Source organism: Rhinoderma darwinii, chromosome 7 (genome assembly GCF_050947455.1).
Source record: "Rhinoderma darwinii isolate aRhiDar2 chromosome 7, aRhiDar2.hap1, whole genome shotgun sequence".
Taxonomy (NCBI): Eukaryota; Metazoa; Chordata; class Amphibia; order Anura; family Rhinodermatidae; genus Rhinoderma; species Rhinoderma darwinii.
This window is the reverse complement of record NC_134693.1, coordinates 106,783,868-106,801,905: the sequence shown is the minus strand read 5'-3', so window position 1 is coordinate 106,801,905 and position 18,038 is coordinate 106,783,868.

Genomic DNA, 18,038 nt, shown 5'->3' with positions numbered 1-18,038 from the left:
CAGGGAGCCGGGCTCCTAGCATCATAATTATGTACGACGCTAGGAGTCCCTGCCTCGCTGCCGGACAACTGTCCCGTACTGTAATCATGTTTTCAGTACGGGACAGTAGTTCCACGGAGAGGCAGGGACTCCTAGCATCGTCCAAAAGTATGATGCTAGGAGCCCGGCTCCCTGCAGTGTGTTCGGTCCGGGACTTGCGGCCGAAATACGTCCGTCCATTACGGACGTAATGTGCTTGTGTGAATCCAGCCAAATAGTTTACTTCTATGTGGGATGATTCATGATCCCTAGACCCTCTGACTCATGGATGTATGTTCTGTATAAAGGAGTTCTTGATTTTAATAATACAGGTTTTTTCTCTTTAGCCAATGATCCCGGATTGATCTTCACCATATACCTCTGTGCTGATTATACATCGACACACTGGTTGAGTGGAGTTGTGAGACTCGAGACTCCTGCATTTCTATATGTGGGTGACCTTTTGTCTCTAGGGACGTAAGACTTCAATTGCAACCTGATTTTTGAGTGAAGTATGTGACATACTACTCTTGAGTACTCCGTTGTTAAAGCTGAACATACTATCCCGGATTTGGATATAATCCCCCTAGTATTACGTCCACATAGGTTGTCACATAATGGTATTCTGCCTTGAACAAAGATGGTGTTGCACAGCCCACTTACCTTAGTATGATTACGTGGCTGGATCACAAGTGCTGCCTTGCTATTTATATATATATGTATATATATATATATATATATATATATATATATATATATATATATATATACATATATATATATATATATATATTAATATATATATATATAAATATATATATATATATATATATATATATATATATATATATATATATATATATATATATGTATATTGCCTGTGGTTGGTATAGAACTGCAGAGGGTGTAAGATGGGTGAGATGAGAAATCTAGGAAAGCTGGGGTTCTCTGCAAGTTTGCTTAATTTGCTGAGGCTTTTGTTAAGTCAAATTTCCGGGCTTGGATTTCTATGGAATGGCAGGTAGGATTGGTAGAGGCACTTGCCATTTCCACCCCGCTTCAGTATATGGTTTTTCCATAGCCCAAATCAGCTCAAGTGAAGAGACTAGGTTTGTTACTGAGCAATAAAAGCTGTTAGTGCAAAGAGCGTCAGAGCCTGGGAATCCACATAGGGATAGCATGGAAAGACTAATCCAAGGAATACTGTACTCATTATTTATAATAGATGAGGAAACCTGATGTATAGTTAGTGCCCAGACGGGCACGGTGTTTGTTTTGTTTATATGCTGCAAGTCTTGCATTCTGGATAAGAACTTGCTTATTTTTGGATTGCAATAACGCCAAGCTTTAAACTTGATCTATATCTATGTTTTTATTGCCGATCGCAACCCGTCCCATATGTACAGATCCCAACTATATATATATATATATATATATATATACATACAGGGTGGGCCATTTATATGGATACACCTAAATAAAATGAGAATAGTTGGTGATATTAACTTCCTGTTTGTGGCACATTAGTATATGGCAGGGGGGAAACATTTCAAGCTGGGTGTTGACCATGGCGGCCATTTTGAAGTTGGCCATTTTGTATCCAACTTTAGTTTTTTCAATGGGAAGAGGGTCATGTGACACATCAAACTTATCGAGAATTTCACAAGAAAAACAATGGTGTGCTTGGTTTTAACGTTACTTTATACTTTCATGAGTTATTTACAAGTTTCTGATCACTTATTAAATGTGTTCAAAGTGCTGCCCATTGTGTTGGATTGTCAATGCAACCCTCTTCTCCCACTCTTCACACACTGAAAGCAACACCGCAGAAGAAATGCTAGCACAGGCTTCCAGTATCCGTAGTTTCAGTTGCTGCACATCTCGTATCTTCACAGCATAGACAATTGCCTTCAGATGACCCCAAAGATAAAAGTCTAAGGGGGTCAGATCGGGAGGCATTTCTTCTGCAGTGTTGCTATCAGTGTGTGAAGAGTGGGAGAAGAGGGTTGCATTGACAATCCAACACAATGGGCAGCACTTTGAACACATTTTATAAGTGGTCAGAAACTTGTAAATAACTCATGAAAGAATAAAGTAACGTTAAAACCAAGCACACCATTGTTTTTCTTGTGAAATTCTCAATAAGTTTGATGTGTCACATGACCCTCTTCCCATTGAAAAAACTAAAGTTGGATACAAAATGGCCGACTTCAAAATGGCAACCATGGTCAACACCCAGCTTGAAAAGTTTCCCCCCTCCCATATACTAATGTGCCACAAACAGGAAGTTAATATCACCAACCATTCCCATTTTATTTAGGTGTATCCATATAAATGGCCCACCCTGTATATATATATATATATATATATATATATATATATATATATCTATATATATATATATATATATATATATATATATATATATATAGATAGATAGATATATATATATATACAGTTAGGTCCAGAATTATTTGGACAGTGCCACAATCTTCATGATTTGGGCTCTGCATGCCACCACATGGATTTGAAATGAAACAGCTGAGATGCAATTGAAGTGTAGACTTTCAGGTTTGATTTAATTAAGGGGTTAAACAAAAATATCTTGTGAAACATTTAGGAATTGAAACCATTTTTCAACACAGCCTCCTCATTTCAGGGGCTCAAAAGTAATTGGACAAATTAACATTACCATAAATAAAATGTTTTTGTTTTTTTAATACTTTATGGAGAATCCTTTGCAGGCAAAGCCAAACGCTGGTTTCCTCCTTTGTGATGCTTTGCCAGGCCTTTACTGCAGCTGTCTTCAGTTGTTGCTTGTTTGTGGGTCTTTCTGCCTTAAGTTTTGTCTTAACCAAGTGAAATGCATGCTCGATCATGTTGAGATGTGGTGATTGACTTGGGAATTGCAGAATATTCCAATTCTTTGCCTTAAAAAACTCCAGGGTTGCTTTCGCAGTATGTTTTGGGTCATTGTCCATCTGTACTGTGAAGAGACATCCAATCAACCTTGCAGCATTTGGTTGAATCTGAGCAGAAAGTATATCCCTGAATACTTTAGAATATATCCGTCTGCTTCTGTCTTCAGTCACATCATCAATAAACACTAGTGACCCAGTGCCATTGGCAGCCATGCATGCCCATGCCATCACACTGCCTCCACCATGTTTTACAGAGGATGTGGTGTGCTTTGGATCATGAGTCGTTCCAAGCCTTCTCCATACTTTCTTCCTCCCATCATTCTGGTACAGGTTGATCTTAGTTTCATCTCTCCATAAAATGCTGTTCCAGAACTGGGTGGCTTCTTTAGATGTTGTTTGGCAAAGTCTAATCTGGCCTTTCTATTTTTGAGGCTGATTAATGGCTTGCACCTTGTGGTGAACCCTCTGTATTTGCTCTCATGAAGTCTTCTCTTTATGGTAGACTTAGATACTGCTACACCTACTTCCAGGAAAGTGTTCTTCACTTAGGTAGATGTTATGAAGGGGTTTTTCTTCACCATGGGAAGTATTCTGCAATCATCCACCACGGTTTGCTTTGGTGGACGTCCAGGCCTTTTGGAGTTCATGAGATCACCAGTGTGCTCTTTTTTTTTCCCCAAGAATGTACCAAACTGTTGATTTGACCACGCCTAACATTTGTGCTATCTCTCTGAAGGATTTCTTCTTTTTTTCAGCCTAACAATCATCTGTTTCACTTGCATTGAGAGCTCCTTTGACCTCATGTTGTGGGTTCACTGCAACAGCTTTCAAATGCAAATGCCACACCTGGAATCAACTCGACTTTTTAAATGCTTACGTGAAGATGGATTAATGAGGGGAATAGCCCATGCAGCCCATTAAATAGCTTTTGAGATAATTATCCAATTACCTTTGCTCCCTTGAAAAAGAGGCAGCTACATAGTAAAGAGCTGTAATTCCTAAACCCTTCCTCAAATTAGGATGTGACTACTCTCAAATTAAAGCTTAGAGTCTGCACTTTAAGCCCATATTGATTATATAACTATATCGAATATGTTTTTATAAACAGCTAAAATGCCAAAACTTGTGTCACTGTCCAAATAATTCCACACATAACTGTATATATATATATATATATATATATATATATATATATATATATATATATATGTAAATACATGTATATATGTATATATGTGTATACATATATATATATATATATATATATATATATATATAGAGAGAGAGAGAGAGAGAGAGAGAGAGAGAGAGAGAGAACTTGTAGGAAAAGTAACAGCACCAGGACTTCAAGGTGAATGGAGAGAAGCTGGTTTAATCACCAAAAAGTGAGCGAAGTTTCGGTTCACTTAGGTTCTATATTATATATACAATGTATATATATATATATATATATATACATATTGTCACGAAGGGTCTGTGGACCCACTGGGCCATACCGCCTTGGCGGTAAGGCAGCTGGCCAACAGGGCGCAGGTCAATGTCTTTAGTTCGTATAGGTACCTGTGGCAGCTCGGACAGCAGCAGGGCAGGCTCGGCTTGGACTAGGCAGCAGCTAGATGTCAGGCGAGGTGAAGCAGGTCAGACGTGGGATACAGCACGACATGACTTTGGCACAGCACAGTGCTCGTCCAGGATAGTATGGAATGCAGGGAACAGGAACAGGAAAATACTAGGAGGCCATCACATAGACAAACTTAGGAAATATCAACAAAGCTCAGGCAAAGAAGCAAGGGACTGGAGCCCTCTTATAGTCCAAGGTACTCACGGGTTCAAGTTCATCAGAAGTCCGGTGCGCATGCTGCCCCTTTAGGAGCGGGCACGAGCGTGCACGCCCACCCTATGGGATCCGGCTGAGCTGAGTGGACACGAGCACTGGCGTTTCCTGAGGAGGAGGCTGGGGCCAGCGCTTGCCGACTCATGGCTGCGGCTGTCAGGAGGAGATTGGAGCTGCCGGCCCGCAGTCATGGACATTACAGTATCCCCCCTCTTACGCCCTCTCTTCTTGGGACCAGAGTGAGAGAGAAACTTTTTCAAAAGAGTGGGGCATTGAGGTTCTCTTCTGGCTCCCAGGACCTCTCTTCAGGACCAAACCCCCTCCAAACCACCAAATAAAAAGTTTTTGCTCTCACTTTCTTGAAGTCCAAGATCTCCTTAACCTCAAAGGTGTCCGAAGGGCCGCTGGAGGCAATCGCAGGGCTAGGAGACTTGGTATAGCAGTTCAGAACCACCAGTTTCAGGAGGGAGACATGGAAGGAGTTGGGCATCCTGAGGGTAGGAGGCAGCTGAAGTTTGTAGGTGACAGGGTTGATCTGCTACAGGATCTCGAATGGTCCAAGGAACCTGGGAGCAAATTTGCACGACGGCACCCTTAGTCGGATATTCCTAGAAGACAGCCAGACCTTTGTGCCAGGAAGAAATTGAGGAGGTTCTCTTCTCCTTGTGTCAGCCTTCCGTTTCCTGCGGTCGACTGCCATTAGGATGGAGGATCGAGTCTGCTGCCAGATCTGCAGGAAGTCTCTAAAAGCAGAGTCAGCCACTGGTGCCTTGGAAGTATTGGGCATCGGGAGAGGAATTTGTGGGTGCTGGCCATAGACAATGAAGAACGGTGTATTCCTTGTAGACTTGCTGGTGTGATTATTGTAGGAGAATTCAGCCCACGGAAGCAACTGCACTCAGTCATCATGCTGCTTGGAGATGAAGTGGCGTAGGTAGTTCTCCAAGTTCTGATTGATCCTCTCGACCTGACCCTTTGACTGAGGATGGTAGGCTGAGGAAAAGTCCAACTTCACACCGAGGAGTCCGCAGAGGGCTCTCCAGAACTTCAAGGTAAACTGATCCCCCCGATCATACACAATATGCTGTGGCAAGCCGTGCAGGCAGAAGATGTGTTGGATAAACAGCTTGGCCAGCTGAGGAGCAGAAGGATGACCAGTCAGAGGAACGAAGTGGGCCATCTTCGAAAATCAGTCCACCACCACCCAGACAGCACTGCATCCAGCAGAGAGAGGCATGTCCGTAATAAAGTCCATAGCTATATGCTGCCATGAAGCATTGGGGCCAGGCAATGGCTGGAGAAGACCAGCAGGTCTGGAGTGAGCGGCCTTGTTGGCTGCACATACAGAACAGGAAGAAACAAAGTCCATAATGTCCTTTGGCAGCGTGGGCCACCAGAAATGACGAGCAATCAGATCCCGGGTCTTACGGACCCCCGCGTGACCTGCCAGTCTAGAGGAGTGTCCCCAGCGGAGGATTCTTCCATCAGCCAGGCACACAAAAGTCCTCCCTGGAGGAATGTCCCCAACTTGCAGTGGGTTGACAGAGACAATGCAAGACGGATCAATGATGTTCTGTGGAAATTCCATGGTGTCTTCCGTCTTGAAAGACCTGGACAAGGCATTGGCCCTCACATTCTTTTCGGCCGGACGATAATGGAGCTCAAACTGGAACCTGGTAAAGAACAGTGACCACCTGGCCTGACAAGGGTTCAGCTTTTGGGCCGTCTTGAGGTAGGTCAGATTCTTGTGGTCTGTAAAAATTAGGATCGGATGAGCTGCGCCCTCTAGTAGATGTCTCCACTCCTCCAGAGCCAATTTGATGGCCAGTAACTCCCGATCCCCAATCGAGTAGTTGCTTTCTGTGGAAGAGAAGAGCTTAGAGAAATATCCACATACCCTTGACTTGCCCTTGGGACCTCTCTGGAACAGGAGTGCACCAGCACAGACAGAGGATGCGTCCACCTCCAACTAGAACTGCAGAGAGACATCCGGATGATGGAGGATGGAGGCTGACGTGAAGGCACTCTTGAGGCTATTGAATGCGGACTCTGCACCTTGGCGTTCATACCCTTAGAGATGGGAGAAGTCAGTGACTTGAAGTTTGGAATAAATTGCCTGTAAAACTTGGCGAATCCCAAAAAGCGCTGTATGGCCCTCAAGCCTTGAGGGCGTGGCCATTCCAGGACGGACTTTACCTTCTCAGGATCCATCTCGAGACCTCGGTTCGAGACGATGTAGCCCAAGAAGTGTAGAGCATCTCTGTCAAACACGCACTTCCCCAACTTGGCATACAGACGATTCTCCCTTAACCGTAGCAGAACTTGACGGACATGTCTCTGATGCGTCATAGGATCTGGAGAAAAAATCAAATTGTCATCAAGGCAGACTACTACACAAACATAAAGGAGGCCATGGAAAATGTCATTAACAAACTCCTGGAAGACCGCGGGAGCATTACAAGGACGAACAGAGCCATCGTTCTTTTTGATAAAGAAGAACCCGGCTCCTGCCGGGGAGGAAGACTTTCGTATGAAGCCCCTCTCCAAGTTCTCTTTCACATAGGCGGACATGGACATAGTCTCTGGCAAGAAGATAGGATATACCCTACCACGGGGAAGGGATGCACCAGGAATCAGTTCAATAGGGCAGTCATACGCCCAATGTGGAGGCAATGTCTCTGCCTCCCACTTGCTGAAGATGTCCGAAAATGCAGCTTAATGACTCGGCAATCCTGCCAATGCCCGAGGCCGAGAAGACTGAACCGAACGTATCTGCATCAGGCAACGGCTTTGACACTCAGGGCCCCACTGGAGAACCTCTCCAGAATTCCAGTCCAGAACTGGGGCATGTAGTCGGAGCCAAGGCATGCCCAGCAGCACAGGGTTAACAGCTTTGGATAGGATAGAATGACAGAAGTTTGGAGTGAAGAGCCCCTGCTTGGAGCCTCAGCGGCTTGGTCACAGCTATAACTGGATCTGGCAGAGGTAGTCCATTTACTGAAGCAACTGTCAACGGGCTCTCCAGAGGGGTGGTGGGAAATTGTACAAGGTCCAACAGGTCTCTACGGATGTAATTAGCAGCGGATCCAGAGTCTAGATACGTAGAGACCTGATGCGTTCTCTCACCGGACACTATCGTCACAGGTATGGACAATTTAGACGGAAGTACATTCTTTCCCATTGTCACTCCTAGCAACCCTAGGCTTTGGGATCTTTGGGGACACATGCGCACAAGATGGCCACCGAGGCCGCAATACAGACAGAGTCCAGAAGTGTGTCTGCTTTGCCTCTCTTGAGTGCATAACTTACACTGGTCCATCATCACAGACTCCTTAGGAGGATTGACATATGAGGACAGCAGGGGTTGCTGCAAAGTAGGAGCCAGACTGTGAAGGACTCCCTCCCTTCAAACCTCTTGGAGGCGTTCTCGGATCCGTATATCAATCCGGGTGGACAGAAGAATGAGGTCATCCAGGGCAGACAGAAGATCCCGAGCGGCAAGTTTGTCCTTAATTTTAGGAGCCAGTCCATTCCAGAATGCAGCCACCAGGGCCTCATTGTTCCATTATAGCTCTCCCGCCAGGGTGCGGAAGTGGATGGCGTACTCACTCACGGAGGTGTCTCCTTGGCGAAGGTTAATCAAAGAAGCCGCTGCAGTTGAGACCCGACGAGGCTCCTCAAAAACCATATCAAAAGTCCGGAAGAAGGCTTGGAAGTCACGGGTCTCTGGTCCTTGTCTCTCCCAGATAGGGTTTGCCCATGCAAGAGCCCTGCAAGTGAGGAGATAGATGATGAAAGCGACCCTTGCGCCATCAGATGAAAATGTCCTATTATACAGGCTGAAGTGGATCTGGCACTGATTCAGAAATCCACGACAGGTACTTGCTTCTCCATCATAGCGGTCAGGAAGTGGAAAAGAAACACACGGGTCAACACTGCCAAGAGGTGTAGTCTGAGGATCAACACTGCCAAAAGGTGTAGTAGGAGGAACAGCAGCTTGTGCCTCCTGCCGACGTGCAAGAATGTTCAACACCTGGAGGAGTAGGTCCTGTCGAGACCGGAGGTCTAGCATATCTGCTCGCATTTCTTGAGACGTCGACATAGTCTTGAATCGACCAGCGGGGTCCATAGCCTGAGTGTACTGTCACGAAGGGTCTGTGGACCCACTGGGCTGTACTGCCTTGGCGGTAAGGCAGCTGGACAACAGGGCGCAGGTCAAAGTCTATAGTTCGTATAGGTACCTGTGGCAGCTCGCACAACAGCAGGGCAGGCTCGGCTTGGACTATGCAGCAGGTAGACGTCAGGCTAGGTGAAGCAGGTCAGATGTGGGATACAGCACGACACGACTTTGGCACAGCACAGTGCTCGACCAGGATAGTATGGAATGCAGGGAACAGGAAAACACTAGGAGGCCATCACATAGACAAACTTAGGAAACATCAACAATGCTCAGGCATAGAAGCAGGGGACTGGAGTCCTCTTATAGTCCAGGGTACTCACGGGTTCAAGTTCATCAGAAGTCCGGTGAGCGTGCTACCCCTTTAAGAGCTGGGAACAATCGTGCGCGCCCACGCTACGGGATCCGGCTGAGGTGAGTGGATGCGACTGCTGGCATCTCCTGAGGAGGAGGCTGGGGCCAGCGCTTGCCGACTCGTGGCTGTGGCTGTCAGGAGGAGATTGGAGCTGACGGCCTGCAGCCGCGAACATTGCACATATACACTATATACATATATATTTATATATAAATACTATATATATATATATATATATATATATATACATATATATCTTACACACAAACATGCACTTTTCATCCAAATGTTTAAACGATAATACAGCCATACATTGCCAAATAATACTTCCATATAGTGCCCACAGAATACAGGCATTCCGTGTCCAAATATTATCTTCTTACGATACTTAAAGGGATTTTCCCATGAGGGACATTTGTGACTTATCCACAGGATATGTTATAAATGTCAGATAGATGCTGGTCCCACCTCTGGGACCCACACCTACAGTGAAGGAAATAAGTATTTGATCCCTTGCTGATTTTGTAAGTTTGCCCACTGTCAAAGACATGAACAGTCTAGAATTTTTAGGCTAGGTTAATTTTACCAGTGAGAGATAGATTATCTAAAAAAAAACAAACTGAAAATCACATAGTCAAAATTATATATATTTATTTGCATTGTGCACAGAGAAATAAGTATTTGATCCCTTTGGCAAACAAGACTTAATACTTGGTGGCAAAACCCTTGTTGGCAAGCACAGCAGTCAGACGTTTTTTTGTAGTTGATGATGAGGTTTGCACACATGTTAGATGGAATTTTGGGCCACTCCTCTTTGCAGATCATCTGTAAATCATTAAGATTTCGAGGCTGTCGCTTGGCAACTCGGATCTTCAGCTCCCTCCATAAGTTTTCGATGGGATTAAGGTCTGGAGACTGGCTAGGCCATTCCATGACCTTAATGTGCTTCTTTTTGAGCCACTCCTTTGTTGCCTTGGCTGTATGTTTCGGGTCATTGTCGTGCTGGAAGACCCAGCCACGAGCCATTTTTAATGTCCTGGTGGAGGGAAGGAGGTTGTCACTCAGGATTTGACGGTACATGGCTCCATCCATTCTCCCATTGATGCGGTGAAGTAGTCCTTAGCAGAGAAACACCCCCAAAACATAATGTTTCCACCTCCATGCTTGACAGTGGGGACGGTGTTCTTTGGGTCATAGGCAGCATTTCTCTTCCGCCAAACACGGCGAGTTGAGTTAATGCCAAAGAGCTCAATTTTAGTCTCATCTGACCACAGCACCTTCTCCCAATCACTCTCAGAATCATCCAGATGTTCATTTGCAAACTTCAGATGGGCCTGTACATGTGCCTTCTTGAGCAGGGGGACCTTGCGGGCACTGCAGGATTTTAATCCATTACAGCGTAATGTGTTACCAATGGTTTTCTTGGTGACTGTGGTCCCAGCTGCCTTGAGATCATTAACAAGTTCCCCCCCCCCCCCCGTGTAGTTGTCAGCTGAGCTCTCACCTTCCTCAGGATCAAGGATACCCCACGTGGTGAGATTTTGCATGGAGCCCCAGATCGATGTCGATTGATAGTCATTTTGTATGTCTTCCATTTTCTTACTATTGCACCAACAGTTGTCTCCTTCTCACCCAGCGACTTACTTATGGTTTTGTAGCCCATTCCAGCCTTGTGCAGGTCTATGATCTTGTCCCTGACATCCTTAGAAAGCTCTTTGGTCTTGGCCATGTTGTAGAGGTTAGAGTCAGACTGATTAATTGAGTCTGTGGACAGGAGTCTTTTATACAGGTGACCATTTAAGACAATTGTCTTTAATGCAGGCACCAAGTTGATTTGGAGCGTGTAACTGGTCTGGAGGAGGCTGAACTCTTAATGGTTGGTAGGGGATCAAATACTTATTTCTCTGTGCACAATGCAAATAAATATATATAATTTTGACTATGTGATTTTCTGTTTTTTTTTTTTTATATAATCTATCTCTCACTGGTAAAATTAACCTAGCCTAAAAATTCTAGACTGTTCATGACTTTGACAGTGGGCAAACTTACAAAATCAGCAAGGGATCAAATACTTATTTCCTTCACTGTATCTCTAAGATGACGCCTTTAAATAAGACTCCAATACAGTGTTCACATAATACTGCATATACAGACCATATACTACATATACATAATTCTGCAATTGATTTTCAAAATTGTTACCATAATACACTGCTTAATAATACCGGGTTGTTTCAGGGCTAATCTAGACTTGTAAAGAGGTTGAAGGTGGCAATGCCTGGTGGTCTAGAATGATAAAATGGGGGCCCTGGGCCATTGGCAAGACTACCAACTTCTAAAACCGGCCCTGCACAAAATGTAGGAGAAATATTAGTATGGAGCATTTATACTAAAAAACATATTTTACTAACTAGTTTATTACAGACATTATATGTTAATTCACAGTGAAGCAGTAAAATGAGCTTGAAAAATATGAAGCGTACAGCAACTGGTAAAATAGCTGAGTAAGTTCTGTTCATGCTTGTGCTAGCACTTTTTAGTTAGAATTCTATTGAGTAAAAAAACATAAACCTGACAAATTCATATAAAGTCAAGGGGATTAATTGCAAAATCATATCCATCCTGGCTCCTATACAAATAGAAGCCATGATGCCAATCTGAACAGACCCAAAGTTGTCCCACTGATACAATTTTGCATCAGCGAAACTGGAAAGAAAATCACATTATAAGGTAAAGCCTTATGACAATGGGATACTTACACGAAATTTAAAGACATCAAATATTTATCCAATTTACCACCACCTGCCTGCCCATTCATAGGTGTGTACATGAATGCATCAGTATATGTTTACAGCTAAAGGGACTCTGGTTTATAACGAAAGGCCCATCAGGCCCCATGCATACGGCCGTGCCCGTAATCGTGTGCCGCAATTGCGGGCATGGCCGGCCGCGGACAGCCTCCCGCATTTTCGGCCCGTGCTCCGATATAAAGTATGGGCGCACGGCCCTTAAAAAGTAAAAGATAGGACATGTCCTATCTTTTGCGGTACACTTCTACGACCCGGACACCTTCCCGTAAATAAATGAGAAGTTGTCAGTAGACAATAGAAGTGAATGGGACCGTAATTGCGGCCTGCAATTCCGGATGATTTTTACGTTCGTGTGCATGGGGCCTGACCTTAAATTAGCAGGGGAAAATGTAAAAAAACAAGTTTCAGGGGACTCCTGTAAATAGCAACCTGACGGGGCCCAACCCTTGATGGGGGCTCTGAACAAATAATTTAAGGGTAACTAAACGTTTAAAAAACTTTTGACATGTCATAGTGACATGTCAGAAGTTTTAATAGGTGGGGGTCCGTACCTTCAGACACCCACAGAGCGCTAAAATAAAGCTGCAGAAGCGCTCGGGTGAGCGATGTGCCGCTTAGATTCTGATTGGCTTTCCTTGTAAAGCCGAGCAAGTGGTATACGGACTCATAGACTCAAGCCAAGGAAAGCCGATCAGAAACAAAACGCCACAACGTTCACCCGAGCCCTTCTGTTGCTTCGTTTTATCAATCGGTGGGGGTCTCAGTTCTCTGACTTTCACAGATCGAAACTTCTGACATGTTACATTAAAGTTTAATTACACATTAAACCTAAGCATCGGTACAAGTATATTGGCTGATTGCTCATTAAGAGGCCAAAACCTACAGGTAACACATACAGATCACAGCATTGTATTGGAGAGTTGACCGGGCCATCCACGTTCAGTTAAAATGATGGCTGCGCTACAAAGGAAGAAAAATAGTGACCTATACCATTACTGTAAAAAGGATATCTGAGTAAGTATATATTCTATTTTTAATATGCATATTGAGGGGCAGTGGAGAGATGCAGATTTTAAACGTTATAGCTGAGTGTTTGTTATATATATTAGGTTGTGTCATATGTTTGGTATGTTCAACATTATGTGAGAAGAAAATTCCGTTATTTTATTACGGTAAATGTTTCAGGCCCTGTCCAAATCTGTGCTCTAGTTTCCGTTTATAACAGGGGCCATGACGCTGTATATGACAAATCCAAATTGTGCCGATGGACCTTAGTGACTTGTAATAGGATCCATCGAGGTTTCCGTCTTTTTTGATGGCAAGAATAACGCTGAATGCTGCACTTTTCTAGTCATCAAAAGTAATGAAAACGTAACAGATCTCCTGATGGAGACTCGCAACGCAAATGTAAAAAGAACCTTATCATTTTGCTAAAAAATATTTATGAAAAAGTGAAATACAAGCTGGTAAATAATTAGTGTATATTTTCAGAAAAAAGCAATTGTTAAAAATAAAAAGTTAAATAATTCTTTACTTGAGAGACATGAATTGCTTATTTCAAATGAATGAAGAGAAGCATATAGACAAACAGTGGGCAAGTCTAGTATACATGGAAGAAAGAAGGAAAGAAGCCTATATAAAGCCTATATAAATATATAAAATACATGTAGAGTGCAACTTTCCATTTGTGATCCTGATGGTGAAGTGGCACGATCAACCTTGTCATGCCCATTATTTCTTAAAGATATTCTGCTGTAAGGGCTGGATCTCTTCAAGTAGACAACATGCCTATTGACACAATCAAGGGTAAGGGGATTAGCTTATGCACCAAACTCTGTGATTCCTTCGTAACTCCTTGGTTATAGGTTTTGTCGGCTTCAATATAGCAGAGAGAGAACTGCTTTGTTTTCAGATATAAATTTGTGTATTGGCTCTTTACATTTTTTAAAACATAGTAGATGGAGTTTAGACATTCCTCCTCCTTAAAGAGGTAGTCCTATCCACACAACCTTTGTCCATATGCCCCCTCTAAGCCATACTAGCGAGCCATGGCACAGATCTATTCCCATTCTGGTGGACTCGATGCAGCCGTGTGTTACATAGTCACCCTTTCACCAGGCAATACTACATCTCCTCTGCAGCAGCCACTGATGGGGGTATAAGTGGCCACACAGGGCTTCCCTTGCCATAACAGTTGATTGTTGTGGTTTAGAAAAGCTGGACCTGTGGCCGGGGTTTTTAATTACACACCATGGAGAAAGTGTAAGTGGTGCAGTAGAACTGGACTCCGTCTTCTGTTGAATCCATGAGCTCCTCGTCCATAGTAATGCCACTGTGGCCAGTAATATAAACTAGAATACCTTTACACTAACCTTGGCTTACACTAACTTTCGGAAAAAAACAAAACAAAGCAAACATTTTCTTTTAAGGCCCTGCTCACACGGAGCATTTTGCAGGCTCAAAATTCCTTCAGGAAGGCTGTCTTCCCAGCCTTCTATATTGAACATTGCTATTCATGTCTATTTCTTGCACTCACTATTCCCCTACATGTATGCACGGTTCTATCTCTATAAGTACATTCTCTCCACCTTATTTCCTCTTTCCCTCTTGCGATCTTGTTTGATGTCTGCCTAAAAGGCATTTAATTAAAGGCCCACAGATCAATGTGTTTCCCTGTATACTTGCTGCCTCTGCTCATCTCTCACACACAGGTGTATTGACATCTATATTAAGCCATGCGTGCGCGTGTATTTCACTGTTTCACCATTTTACAACAGCAAATCCATTTGGCTAATGGTCAGGTTAATATAATGACATCAGCTAAAGAAAACCACACTTTTCTGATTCCACCTAGAATTACAATCAAAGTGGCTTCATGCTTTATGTGCTGAGTATATATATATATATATATATATATATATATATATGTATATATATATATATATATCTGCATATGAGAAAAGGGCAATGCAGAAGTCAGATGCAAATTGTTAATCCCTTAAGGGCAATTATAGTCTGAACATCCCCCATGTATTTTTATTTTTTTTCACCACATTCTGAGAGCTATTGTTATTTTAACATCTAACCTTTGCTTGAAACTCCAATTTGTGATGAAACCGATTTAATACAATATCACAACATTCTAGCAAAACCCATGACATGATGCAATTCACATCACAACCACTGGGTGGCTACACATAGACACATATAGCATAGACATCTCGTGACAGGGTATTGCAAAATCATGTTGTTTTTTTTCCAAATCTGGTCATCTCGCGCCACACAATTTAGCACATGTTAAAATTAGAGAAAAGGCAAGGAAGAGCACATCTGTAGGTACTTGTTTTTTTGTGGAACGAGTTGTAGTTTTGGGGTACATATGAGTTAGTGCTTAATTTTTTGATTAACTTTTATCTCCTTCCATTTCTTTCACCATTTCTAGAAATAATGTGTTGTCTCTACTGTTCTTGTCTTATGATTATGGTAGTATCAAATATATATTTTGAGAATTATGTTTTGATCTGGCATTTAATTATTTTTTTTTTTTTTATAACAATTAGTAACTTCATTTTTTTACAAACAGATCTCTAGTGAAAAATAAAACTTCACCATGCTCTTAGCATTTCATGTACAGTATTTTTGTGGGGCTTTTTTTTTCAAAAGGGGTTGCACAGGATTAAAAACATGGCTGCTTTCTACCAAAACATTGCCACACCTGTCTATTGGTTGTGTCTGGTATTGCAGCTAAGTTCCATTGAAGTGAATAGGGCTGAACTGCAATACCACACACAATCTGTGGACAAGTCGCTGTGCAGCACTAGCCTTATTCCTTAAAGGCTATGTACATCTTTCTTTTTTTTTTTAAATCAACATTTTATGTCTTATTAAAAAACTTTTATAAAGACTTTTATTATTTTATTTATTTTTACTTTTTGCGATACAGCTTCTATGTATCCTGTATACAAAAAAGCTGTATCGTTCTGTCTGAGCCGAGTCTGTCAGTTCAGCTGAATTGACAGCTTGGCTTACAGCTGGTCCTGTGTGTCTCTGACACACAGGATCCAGCCAATAAAAATCTGGGACCTGCTCTCAGCCGAGCCGTGAGTTCAGCTGGACTGACGGATTTGGCTTAGACAGAACAATACACCTTGTATACAGGATACATAGAAACTGTATCATAAAAAGTTAAAACAAATTTTTTATAGAAGCAAATGTAAAAGTTGTTATAAAACATTGATTTATTTAAAAAAAAATATATTTTCGAGGGTGTACATATCCTTTAAGGCTTCCTTTACACAGGGTTTATGTCTGCCAGTTTAAACGGCATAAAATAATGTATGTAAAAAAAAATCCTGCATTTGTATATGCATTTTTGGTGGTATTTTATTTTGTGTCACTTTGTGCACGCATTTTTCTGACAGATTTAAAGTCCTATAGAGAAGCCTATAGGAAAACTCCTGTTAAAAAAGCTTTTACTAGAGCATACTGCATTGTGAAAAAAAACAAAAACACTGATCCCCAAAAATTCCACAAACCAAAATGCTATGTATGTAGGCTTTCTCATATTTGAACACAGACTTTAGGCTTTCTACGTAAACACACGACTATTTCAGAGTTTTTAAATTCTTGTTAAAAAAAATTAAACATTTTGTATGCCTTTTTTATTACAAGCGTTTATGGTATTTTTTTGTAATTTGAAACATTTTGGACATGAGTTTTTTCTGACATTTTTCAAGTTCTAGAGTATAGAGTAGCCTTTAAGAGAAAGGCCAGAAAAAAACACCATACCCAGAGCATGCTGTTTTTAAAAAAAAAAATGCCAATGACCCCATAAACACCACAAACCAAAACGCTTTGTCTGTAGTGTTCCATATTTCACTATAGACTTTAAAGTCAGATCTGATCATAGTGGTTTGTTTTTTTTTTTACCTAAAAAAGTCATAAAAAGCAATGAAAATGCTACAAAAAATGCTGCAAAACACTATGGGTGGAATTTAAGCTTAGAAATGTTGCAAACAGCCCAAAAGTCATAAAAATTGCGACTTCACACTTTTTAAAACGTGGTCGGAGCACAGCGGAAGGGGCGTAGCCACCCGCCGACACATTTACCATAATTTATACCAGCTCCTGGCTGTCGTAGATTTCATTTAGTGGCACACTAAGGGTGCGACAAATTTGAGGGTGCGCTGAGGGTGCGACAAATTTGTTAAGAGGCGTGTACGTCCAACCTAAAAGTAACATCTGGCCACAGCGTTTTTGTGGAAAAAAAAGTGAAAAAAAAAATGCAGTGAAAAATTCCACTGGAAACGCTGTGTGTGAATCCCCCTTATTAGTACAATCCTTGTCACTGCCAGAATCAGTGGTGATGTTACTGTACTCACAGGATTTTAACCCCTTAATGGCCATGGTTTTTTTGAGCCTAGATGCCAAGAGAAAATGTTCACATTTCGGGATGCTATATTCTTAAAAGAGATTTTTATTTTCCCTTAGTCTACCCCAAAAATGTTTGTTTCTTTTATTGCGGGATACATAGGGGTTTCTTTTCACTTAAAATAATTTAAAACCCCAGTAATTTTGTACTGTGCCATCTTTGTACCATACATCCAAGGCACTTTATATTAAAAGCCATTTCTAAGCATTACCTTTCATACAATAGTCTCTTTAAATACATGTTCAATATTCATTCTATTATTAAATAACCCAAGCACCCTGAAAGTGTTCTGTGGTCCCACGCGAAGGATAGCAAATGCTTATATTTACCCATTGAACTATCGTTTTATTAAAAGTCATCCATGCTAAAATTATTTTGCATTTTTTTGTTGCTTAAGTAATTGGCATATTTAGCCTTCTTCTTTTTCTTTACTGACTGCCCCTATATTCCCAATGTGCAGACGAGTTGTCATTTTACGCGTTGCTGTCAAAA